This window comes from Stenella coeruleoalba, assembly GCF_951394435.1.
Source record: "Stenella coeruleoalba genome assembly, chromosome: 6".
In the NCBI taxonomy this organism is placed as follows: Eukaryota; Metazoa; Chordata; class Mammalia; order Artiodactyla; family Delphinidae; genus Stenella; species Stenella coeruleoalba.
Window position 1 is genome coordinate 46,211,204 of NC_137151.1, and position 8,112 is coordinate 46,219,315.

The window sequence follows — 8,112 nt, forward strand, 5'->3', positions numbered from 1 at the left end:
TTAACATGCATTGCATACTGGGAAAAGCTACTTTATCATCTTCATGGTTTCCTTTCTAAAATTCTTTTTCATTATTATTGAGAGCAATATACTAATTTCAAAGTCAATCAGAGGTGACTGAAATGTTGGCTAAATCTGGAATTGCATTTTCTAATATTTATTGTTAACAATGTATAGACAGTAACTGCAGAGTATAAAGCAAGAAGCCTCAAATTCAGTATGCAAATAGATGAACAGTAATTCAAGGTTACCTAAGTCAACTGAGTTAACTCAAATTTTTCATTTTTAGGGGCCACAGAGGACACTGGTGCTTTGTTTCTGCCCCTCCTTAGCCCTGTTTTTGAAATGGCCCCTGCAAAAGAGAGATTTATTTTGAAGGCTGAGACAGAGGAAAAGGAGTTTCAGCTTCATGATTTTTCCCTGGCTGCCTCTATTCATCTCTCTCCATCTCCATTCCTTTGCTAACTTCTATATTTAAATTGGCCCTTGCACTGCCACTTGATTTATTTTTCAGTTATTCTTAAGGAAGAGAATTTTATTCACAAAGCCATATTTCTTTGAGTTAATACTTTATTTTTCCACTATTCTGCATAGATTACAGATGCTCTCCCATTTGTTTGTACCATTTTGTCCATCAACTGCATCTATAATACAAGTTAGTTCTTATTATGTACGGCACGGAATGCAGTTGGGGAAATTGCAGGGGTGTGTGTGTGTGTGTGTGTGTGTGTGTGTGTGTGTGTGTGTGAATACACGTGTCTATTTGCTTTTGAGTTGTATTCTAAAATAAGGATTCAGTATAAAATTGACGACAGTAGTCTTTCATCAAAGTCCTATTTCCTTAAAGCCTGCCTCATGTCTCATTTATTAACGGAACACAAAGGTAAAAGGTAATTACAAAATAATTACACTAGTGGACATCAAAATAAGATGTTTCAAAGAGAAGGACCTAATAAATATCTGCTAAGAAAGTTCCAGGGACTATATCAGTTAGGATGCTTCTAGTTACAAAAAACAGAAAAACCAACTCAAACTTGCAGAAACAATAAAGCAAATTTATTGGCCCAAATAACTAATAGTTCAAAGGATGGGAGAGATTCAGGTGCAAATGACCAGAGTTCCAAATGATTTGGCTGCAGTTGTGTAGTTCTTCCTTCTTTGATTGTTGGCTCTGTCCTTAGGCTAGCTTCTTTCCAGGTTGTAAAATTTCAGCTCACAGCAACCAGGGTTCTTTCCCATTCACACCTCCCAAGAAAGGGCATGTTCTCCCCCAGCCAAAGAATAAAAGTCCTGAGCTTCATTTTGATTGGCCCAATTTGGGCCACTCTTGAATCACCTGTAGTGGCAAGAAGGAAAGACCAACCAAGGCATATGCCTGGCACACACTGATACAACTCCATAGGTTTTTAAACTATTGAAGTGCTTCTAAACCAGGTGATAAGAAGCCAATGCTCTAAGTCTCCCAGATGTTCCTCACTGCATCAGCCTGAATCCCTCTGATCCGTCTTTATCCAGCAAGCAAAAAGTTAACATCTGCAAAGCAGGGATCCATTTGGACCCAGCTCCAGTAATGCAGGAGGCATCTCTTCTGTTTGGATGGATCATGCCTTCGTTGTTAAACATGAATATATTCCCATCCTGCAACTGGGGGTAGGATCAGTTCCATTGTATTAGTTTCCTAGGGCTGCCATAACAAAGTACCAGAAACTGGGCGACTTAAGACAACAAAAATTTGTTCTCTTATCATCCTGAAGGCTGGAAGTCCAAAATCAAGGTGTTTGCTGAGCCATGCTCTCTCCGAAGATTCTAAGAAAGAATCCCTCCTTGCTTCTTCTAGCTTCTGGTGGTTGCTGGCAGTCCTTGATGTTCCTTGGTTTGTGGCAGCATAACTCCAATCTCTGCCTCTGTTTTCCCATGGTGATTTTCTATGGGTCTGTGTCTAAATTTCCCTCTTCTTATAATGACACCAATCACTGGATTAGGGACCACCCTAATCCAGCATGACCTCATCTTAACTTGATTATATCTGCAAAGATCCTATTTCCACATAAGTCACATTCTATAGGTTCCAGGTGGACATGAATTTGGGGGGACACTATTCAACCTAGCACCCCCCTACCAAGTGGGATGACTGCTCTGTGATGGGAAAGCATTAAAGTGATGTTGGGGAAGTTGCCACAGTGTCCACTCTAGATGCTGGACCCTCTGGGCCTCAGCTCTCTTCATGTACCTGGTTATAGTCTACAGCAATATAGTTGACCTGGCATTTCAGACTTCATTTGTACCTTCTAAGCTGGCTCTTATACTGCCTAATCTCATTTTCAACTCTAAGGCCTAAGTCCATGGACTTCAAAAATTCATGTGGAGTAGGGGTCTGGCAGAGTCCTTAAGTCCGCATTGCCAGTCCAAGCATTATCAATAGAGTGAATAAACAATATATCTCACTTACGTGTTCAAATGCTTGTAGCTGTGATTAATTTTAAAAAATTCACTTAAAATCTTCCTGCATTTATTATACCTCTTTGTCATTATGTATGTTCTCTATCAACAGATAATAAATGCAACTACTGTTGTACTTTAGCACACAGGCCTTTATTAGAAGGACCATGAGTAAATTGGGATACGTCTGACTGCTGTCACAAAGGCCAAGAAACAATAGCTCAGACAAATAGACATTGATTTCTTTCTCTTGTAAGAGCTAGAGCATAAACAGGCCAGGGCTTATATAGCAGCTCTGTGGTCTTGAGGACCTAGACACTTACTACTTTGTTCTACCATTCTCAAGTCATGGCTTTCATCCCTGGTCTAAGATGGCTTTTGCAGCTCTCACCAGTGTGGCTGCATTCTGCTCACATACCATTTTTCGGACCCTAAAACATATGGCCAAAACGTAGCAGCAAGAGTGACTGGGAAATGTGGTCTTTATCTGAGCAGGCTTGTGCCCAGCTAAATGTTGAGCGTTCTATTACTGAAGAAAGAAGGAGAAAATCAATATTAGGGAAGCGTTAGCAGTCCTTGACAAAAACTACATGCATTTAGGAGAAAGTAATGGATATTTACAAATGATTGGCATATTCCTAATAGATTATGATGTTTGTTCTAAGATAATTTTCAATATAACTTTACACATCCTGAATATTATAATTTTGTGACATGTTTTCTGTAGACTCTACCTCATCTTACTGACTCTACTTATATAGTTGAACTGAATATGTTCACGAGGTGTCTGTAGTGAGAAAGTTTTAGAGTCATAAAGAGAATGGTTGCAAATATTGAGGTTAACAGGAAACAGTATATGGAAGGGGGAAAATTACAATTTAGGGAGTGACTATTTTGCTAGAATGAGAATTTTAACTATCTCTAATGACAAGTTATCCAATTACAGATCTTCCTCAACTTACAATGGGGTTATGTCCCAATAAACCCATCATATGTTGAAAATATCATAAATCGAAAATGCATTAATACACCTACTGAACATCATAACTTAGCCTACCCTAACTTAAATGTGGTCAGAACACATGTATTAGCCTAAAGTTCAGCAAAATCATCTAACACAGAGCCTATTTTATAATCAAATGTTGAATATCTCATGTAATTTATTGAATACTATACTGAAAGTGAAAAAATGGTTCTATGGGTACAGAATGGTCATAAGTGTATCAGTTGTTTCCCGTCCTGATTATGTGGCTGACTGGGAGCAACAGCTAACCGCCCAGCATCAGGAAGGAAGATAGTACCACATATCCCTAGCCTGGGAAAGATCAAAATTCAAAATCTGAAGTACAGTTTCTACTGAATGCATGTCTTTCTCACCATCGTAAAAGTAGAAAAATTCTCAGTCAAACAATTGTAAGTTGAGGACCATCTGTACAACTAGTAAGAAGAAAAGTTTGAAAACAAACTACACAGTGCCATAGCCAAGCGAGACTTTGTATAGCTTAAACCTGGTACCCAGCTTAGAAGCAGACTCTTCTCATATGGGAAGAGGCATGTCAAGGCCTTTATAAATACTGAATAACAAATATAAGCAGAGCTTTATCAAAACAAAACAATCAAATAGGACAATGATGCCAAGTAAAGGAAGAAAGGGGAAAATAAGGTGAGCTTTTTTTTTAAAGACTTAACATTGAAGGAGTGGGAATCTATCATTCCATTCATGATGGTTCAAAGTTCTTAATGGTGCCAAAATTCTCATAATCCTCTGACTTTTCCCAGAAACTTATTATAAACTTTCTTATGGAGATAAGTGTACTGGATGGTTTCATTTTGTCTCTCCATCCACTCTCCATCCTTCCTGACCTGATCTGTGCCCCAGGAGGCTGACTTGTATGGACCACATCTCTAGATTTGCTTGCCCTCTGGTTTCCCGCTGCATCCCACCAATGAGAGGCTCCAACAGGACATCAGGAAATGGAAGGATGGTGAGGCTGAGTATTTATTCTTCTGCTTCCCTCCATGCCAGACTGCAGGTTAGCAGTGCCTGTGTTCCTCTGCTGAAGGCCACAGCTACTGTCAGCTGATCCTCTCCTGCAGCTGCAGCACAGCTGCCTTCCCTGCTCCCTGGCCCTATAGAAGGTCTAGCCAGGCCCCTCTTACCGGTTCAACCCTACCTACACCTTTAGAGATAGTTCATTCCTTAAATTCTCCTCAGTTGCTCCTTCCAAGTGAGCCCTCTGTTTCAGGGATACTGAGTGATAAAATAAGGAAGAAATGACTCACTCACTGAAAAACTAGCCCTGCTAATCCAGTGGATAATAAGCCATTCTCGATTTTGAAATTCTCTCCTTTCTACAAATTCATATTCTCTTTAGAAACCTGCACCAAGGCTTGTCGCTAACATAAACCATTTCTAAACCAGCTGCATGGTTCTACTTCCTAGAAACACTGGCCATCACTTTCCAGTCCTGTTCATTACCCCACTTTTCTACTTTTGGTGTATTTATAAGCCATTTCTAAATTTACTGATGCTTGCTGTAGACTTTTTTTTTTTTAGGGGTTTTAGTATCTCCAGTGTGGAGATGACTTTTTAAAATCTACTTTCTGTACAAATTCCGTGACCGTTTCTAGTATTATATGCTTCTTAAGCAAGAGATATGCAATATTTGTTATTCCAGGAAGCCAATACCTCACCCTCTTAGGGTTTGAATTGGGAAGCAAGGTGGAATATAGGTAATTTTCCTCCAAATATATTCCCCTACACTTTCACTACAAGCAACATACTTACAAATCAGATAGTTCCTCCTCATCTCCAGCACCTCGTAATGCTAGAGGGGCCCAGGGCTTCATCTCTTGTCTACATACACTCTTCCCCTGGTAGCTCTCATCTAGTCCCATGACTTTATAGGCCCAATGAACATTTCTACTTCTAAGCCTAATAGGCATTTTAATCTTAAATGTTTCCAATCCAAACTTCTGATCTCCATATTTACCTCCATTCCAAATGTGTTAATGTTGCAGTTTTTCCCTCTCAGTGACTAGCAACTAGCCCCAGTTTCTTGGGCCAAAAATTTTGGAGTCACCTTTTACTTATCTTTCTTTCCCCACTCCCTACAATAATCCTTCAAGAAGTCATATCAACCCTATATGCAAAAATACATCCAGATTCTAATTACTTCTCACTGCCTCCTCTGCCACCTACCACTCTGGTCCAGGCCCCTGCAATTCACTGTAACAGCCTCCTCACTGGTCTCCCCTGCCTCTGACCTAGTCCTTCTAATAGTCTTTTCTCAACAGAGCAGCCTGAGTGCTTTCTTTTAAAATATTAGATCATGCCATTTTTCTGTTCAAACCTCTCTACTGGATCCACTTTCACTCAGAGTGATACCAAAAGTCCTTACATATAGCCTAGAAGGTTCCTCATGATATAGCCTCTGCTATCTGACCACATCTCCTACTTCACTCTAGACACACTGACCTCCTTGCCTCAGGATAATGTACCTACCATCCCCTTATGGACCTTAAACAATAGACCGCCAGTTATTTCTCCAGCAAAAATGGGTTTATTCAGGATCAACAAAGAATAGCAATTCAGGGTCTGCAACCGTGGTGAGCCACATGCAAGTTCCCCCAAGAAGGAGAGAAGAATTCTTTTATAGGAGGGAAAAGGAAGTTGGGAGGGCTATAGTAAACAAAGAGTCCATTGGAGGAATTGAGATTTTGAAGTTATAGTGGCTTTTCATTGAATGAGTTGTGACAGTCTTTCCTTGGCTGAGCTCTTGCCAGGCAAAAGGAAGTTTTCCTCTTCCTGTTGGGCTCTGCTATTATGGTAGGGCATGAGAGCACCCCCTTGACATTTAAAATAGAAAACTGAAGAGGGAAGAGATATGGGAACATATGTATATGTATAGCTGATTCACTTTGTTATAAAGCAGAAACTAACACACCATTATAAAGCAATTATACCCCAATAAAGATGTTAAAAAAATATAAAAATAAATAAATAAACAATAAATAAATAATAAATAAATTGAATAAAATAGAAAACTGTGTTTTAATTGAGCTTACTGTTTATTAACTTTTACACCCTCTTCCCCTAGGTAGATACACAGCTTACTCTCTAACCTCCTTTAAGTCTCCACTCAAGCATTACCTGCTCAGGGCACAACCCCCTTTCCAATGCAGTTATCATCATTTGACATATATTTTGCATGTTTATTTTGTTTATTGTCTATCTTCCCCATAAGAATGCAAAATCTTGTATAAATTTAATATTTGTTAAATATTCACCACATATTCCCACCTTTTAAACCTGTGCCTGGCATAAAGACGGTGTACAACAAATATTTGATGAATGAATGAAATTATATATACATATATTTATTTTTTAAACATAAATCCTTTCACAAAAATAAATAAGCATTAGAATACCTCAAATAAATTTTAAGAAATCTCATGTGTACAGAGTGTTACTCACGTGTTAGGCTCTGGGTAGTACTTTACAAGTGTGATGTCAGTGAATTTTCATAGCAGATCCTATGTGCAATCACATAAGACCTGTGGTCTTATGGTAATAAGAACAATTCTTATTACAACCAACTTACATGTGACATGTAATATAACTAATTTAAGAAGTGAAAAATCAGTACATGGTGAATACAGGTCCAGACCCTGACATGTCTGACTCCAGAGGCCATTCTCTTCCTAATATGTCTAAAACATGCCTCTTTAAACTTAGAAAGAAAGTTACCACCAGCAACAGCAACAAAAAAGATTAAACCAAACCTTAATTTTAAAAGGGGCAACTAAATGCCTGACTAGGATTCCAAATGTGTGAAAATTATAAATTCCAGCTTTTCAAAGGAAAAACATTGAGTAGGTCAGGCAAAAGGCTGACCAGAGATTAGAAAGGCAGAACTGCACACTCAAACAAATGAAGAGATTACAGTTAGAGAAACTTCTCTGAAAACTCCATCTTCTCTTTCCTGTTGTGGTCATTACCGAAGCAGCAACAGCCAAAATGAAGTTCAATCCCTTTGTGACTTGTGACCAGAGGAAGAACCATAAAAGCATTTCAACTCACTTTCCCACTTTCACAGGAAGATTATGTCTTTCCCTCTTTCCAAAGAGCTGAGACAGAAGTACAATGTCCAACCCATGTCCATCTGAAAGGATGATGACGTTCGGGTTGTGTGAGGACACTACAAAGGTCAGCAAATTGGCAAAGCAGTTCAAGTTTACAGGAAGAAATGTATCATCTACACTGAACGTGTGCAGCAGGAGAAGCCAGTGGCACAACTGTCCGTGTGGGCATTCAACCCAGCAAGGTGATTATCAACAGGCTAAAAGTGAACAAAGGTTGCAAAAAGATCTCTGGATGAAAAGCCAAATCTTGCCAAGTAGGAGAGGAAAAGGGCTTAAAAAGGGAAGAAACAATTGAGAAGATGTGGGAATAAAGTAACTTATATACAATACCTGCTAAAATGAAAAAAAAAAACCCAACAACTCCCTAACCCTACCAGCTGCCCCATACTCCCACTGTGCAAAAGGATGAGAAATTGTTTCAAGTTCTTGCTTGTTGATTTGCTATCAGTTTGGGCCAAAAGACTGAGATAATCAAAGACTTCCAGGAATAAAATTAGGGACCTTTTTATTAAAGTGTTCTCTTGAAGT

The 8,112-nt window shown here is 39.0% G+C and overlaps 1 pseudogene across 1 annotated transcript; it reads left to right on the plus strand.

Annotated features, from left to right (window-relative positions):
• The first annotated feature begins 7,459 nt into the window (after positions 1-7,459).
• Positions 7,460-7,895, plus strand: LOC307187984 (large ribosomal subunit protein uL24-like; annotated as a pseudogene). Its single transcript has one exon. The product of its transcript is annotated as a large ribosomal subunit protein uL24-like (transcript).
• The last annotated feature ends 217 nt before the right edge of the window (positions 7,896-8,112 follow it).